The sequence below is a fragment of the Corvus brachyrhynchos genome, unplaced genomic scaffold, assembly GCF_000691975.1.
Source record: "Corvus brachyrhynchos isolate BGI_N302 unplaced genomic scaffold, ASM69197v1 scaffold202, whole genome shotgun sequence".
NCBI classification, from domain to species: Eukaryota; Metazoa; Chordata; class Aves; order Passeriformes; family Corvidae; genus Corvus; species Corvus brachyrhynchos.
Window position 1 is genome coordinate 4,179,217 of NW_008238132.1, and position 3,805 is coordinate 4,183,021.

General features: G+C 39.9%; 1 long non-coding RNA gene across 1 annotated transcript in view; it reads right to left on the reverse strand.

Moving 5' to 3' along the window:
- Nucleotides 1-3,805, reverse strand: part of LOC108446595 — a 12,099-nt gene that overhangs the window by 6,082 nt on the left and 2,212 nt on the right. The window lies entirely within an intron of this gene.

The window sequence follows — 3,805 nt, forward strand, 5'->3', positions numbered from 1 at the left end:
GGATGTTAACAGGCATGTTAGGTGGTCATGTATTAATTTAGGTGCAGAGAGCTAATTCAACAGCTAATTAACTACCCCTTGAGAAGATCTAAAGTCACCATTTCAGAATTGCAGTCTTCTCCCATTGAGAAAGTACTAGTCATGGACTGACATGATTGAAAATTGCAGCTTAAAAGGTAAAAATGTTCTTTGAATTATGTTTGAAAGAAATAAAAAGTACTTTAGAGTTACATAAGTAACTGGGTATTTCCTCTTGGTGTATGGGAGTTCAGACTGAAAATACTCCTTGTTAGCCTTAAAATGTGTTCTGATGCCTGCAGCCCTTCCAGAGAATAGTTCTTCATACACTCTAGTTACAGCTGAGCAGAAGAGAGGTCTCTGGGAGGGGTACTGAAGCACATGTAATGGCAACAAGGCAATAAAACCATCCTGGTTGTGCTACTCACCTGACAAACACCGCGTTCTCAAGAGAGCCACAAAAATGTTTTGAAGAAAGCAGCATAACCACTCTCCTGCTGGTGGTTTGGTGAACCTCATGGGCGGCCCGCAGTCAGATGTCAGCCATACCTTCCAAGTGGCAGCAGTGGTTTAACATAAAATGCAGCCAGGCTTGTGCTCTGACTCCAGGTAATGCCACCACAACCTGTTTAGAATGTTTGCTCTGTTTATGGTTAGCGATGGATGTTTTGGCCAGGCTGGACTGTCAGAAGCACCTTCACAATGCACTACTTTACACAAATTGCCCCAGTTGTGGTCTTTCTGGCTGAATCTCATGTAAATGCTAAATACTTGAATTTTCACCCTCACAGAAATACAGGGCTTTGATGCTATGGGCTTGTATGGTAGCAAACCTTGACGGGTTTCCAGGCAAGGCCAGTATGTTAAATTATAGTAAATGTAGTGCATGCTTCTCTCTGTAGCTTGATAGCTGTAATTTGTTAGCTAGAAATGCACTATTACATACATACTGAGGTTTTGTGGATTTCCTGGCTTCGTTGTTACAATGAGGACAAGGGATTAATCATGTAACATGTCTAGTGATGAGTGAGTGTATCCGGTCCAGTTTTTATTGCTGTTTTATATTACTCCCTTCTTCTGTACCTCTCTAGCTTACACATAGTTTTATACCAGTTCTTCTGCTCAGCTTTAATCTTTGTACTAATCACTGACAGTTTCAACAGCCTTTTAAGGAAAAGAATGACACAATAATAAGACTTTTAAATGCTATAGAAAATTGTCTATACTCAGATCTTGGGTTTTTTTTTTTTTTGGAGATATATTCTCTTAGTAGGTAAAAAGAAAAAGTTTAAAATGTTCATTCTCTTACACTAAGGATGAGCATACAAGCCCTGGAAGCTTAAGGTACTGTTGTGGGTTTTGGCATCTTATGAAATAAATCTGTCCTATCAGGTCCTTACATGTGAACTGTATCTGTGAGATAGATGCATCTTTATTTTCAGTAGCCTTAAGTGATCTTCCACATCTTCCACCTGCCTCCCACCCTCACTTGACCAAAACCACTGTCAGAGAGACTCAGCATCAGCAATATCCCATAATTAATGTTCTGGGACCATTTAGAGGATGTTGGCCCATTTTTAGTTCTTTACATTTTTCTGCATCTCCTTTTAATAACTTTGCTCTGGAAATTACAGTAAAACCTGGCTCATAAATTTAACTGAATTAACTTTAAAAAAATCTTTGCTTTGCTTTAAAACCCTGTCACCTTTCTCCTCACCATAGTAGGAGTGGCAATTCCAGATTATAGGAAATTTGTTACGGTTTTGTGATTTCAGTGCTGGAGTCAAAGAAAATGCAGATTTACCCAGCTGTGAAGATGACAGAGGTGGGTTTCTGCAAAGGGGATTTTCCCATTTGATAAGTGTTGCAAGAGAGTGAGAAGAGCAGTTGGCCAAGAGGTGAATGAGGTTACCCACAGGCACCAGTGGTGCACCCAATATGGCTCAGTTACTGAACTGTGGGTATATGGGTCAGCGAAAAGGCAGAGATTACTGGAAAAACAAAGAGGTGTTGGAGCTGGGGAATTCTAAGTAGCAACAAAAATAGGCAACATAATGTGTTGGAGTTTTAATGCGAAAAATTAAACCAGACAACTTTGCTCTAAGGTGAGTACTCGATAATAAATCTATGGAGAAAGGCATGGATCTCTTATCTTGTGTATGTGCACCTCCAGCCAGCGTGCAACCAAAGAAGAAAACATCACACTTTGCAGAACTAGAAATAAAAGTCCAGACAGAGGTAAAACTACAGGCTGAGTGAAGTCCAATAGTAGTTACAGATTTTTCAAAGATGGGTGTGCTTACTCGTAGTCATCAAATTTGGCATTGTCTACATTATGCCTGTCTGCTTGTTCCTCAAACTGGCTATAAGCAGAGGCTCACATTTAGCTGAACACCTGAACTGCTATGAATGTGGAATACCCAGGTTTAAGCCCAGCTGAAGTTGTGTACATGGTATAAACACAGTTCTGCGTATCTACCTCTAGGATATGGACTCTGCTGTTGGAAGCTCAGCAGTCCGCAGTTTTTAGCTCTTCACAGAATGTGTGCAGTGTCACCAATCCCAGCTTTTGGCAGGATTTTTTAGATGGAGAGAGAAGGATGATAAACTGTTCTCAAGTTTGCAGTTTCACAAAGCTTTTGAGTTACTTGGAGAGATTCATTTGTGTAGACATCACAGATGGCTGCAGTCTAAGGATTTTAATGCTGAAAATCCTGGTCCTAATTTCCAGTTAGGCAATTATTTAAACTGTAATTCATAGTTATTGGAAAATCTTTTAAGACTGATGGCATTATGTAAATACAGGAAGATTTTTGGAAGTAAAAGAGTCATATGGGAAGATGACACCTTTGCTATTGACTGTTGCTAGAAACACAGAATGAAGCTTGTTATTCCTATGGCTATTCTTACCTTGAGCTTTTAAAAAAGCCAGTGCATCTGACTAATCAAGATGACTTATGGATGGCTGAGATGGAGACATCCGGCATCCTTACTCTTAACAGTGAGGTAATTTTCTTCAGAAACTTCTACATATCCTCCAGGGTCTGGCCTCTATAAAAGGGGTCAGTAAAATGCATTTGTCAAAATGAATGCCTGTTTGGAAAATTGCCACTTTGATACCCTAATGCCTAAGAATCAAGAGGAGAATAAATAGATAGGACTCCTTACTGGGTTATTGGCTTTTTTGAGGTTTCAGAGTCAGAAATAAATACACAGTGGTGTCATTAGATTTATTTTATGAGACCGAAAAATTACTATTGGAATTTAAAAGCAGTGTATTTATGTAGACAAAATCTATTTCTTCTGTTAGGGGCTAATTTTACAGCACTTAACATTTACTTCCCAGAAACATGCAGGACAATGTCCTTGGCCTGTGTATAAAAATCAGTATTTGACAATATAGTAGCACGTACTGCTTCGTGCTGAAAATGATCTTATCAGCCCATTAGAGGAATACAGATGTCTCTCAGCCCAAAGCCCACTGCTGACTACCTCTGTTGGTTTGTCTGTCCTCAAGTATGAAGTCAGCTTGACACCATTGATGGACAGGCTGAGGACATACCATGAGCCCTGTTCAGATGTGTGCCCACTGCAAACCTCTGCAGCGAACTTCTGAAGGGCTGAGAGGATGAAATACCTGATCTGCTGCTAGATAGCTTTATTTTCTAATGACATCTCCATTCCTTTTGGCATGGCCGACAGCATAAAGCTCCAGCCAATGAATAGTCAGGCCAAGATTTGTATGCTAAGGAGGACATGGAAAGACATTTTCCAAAGCATTTAAAAC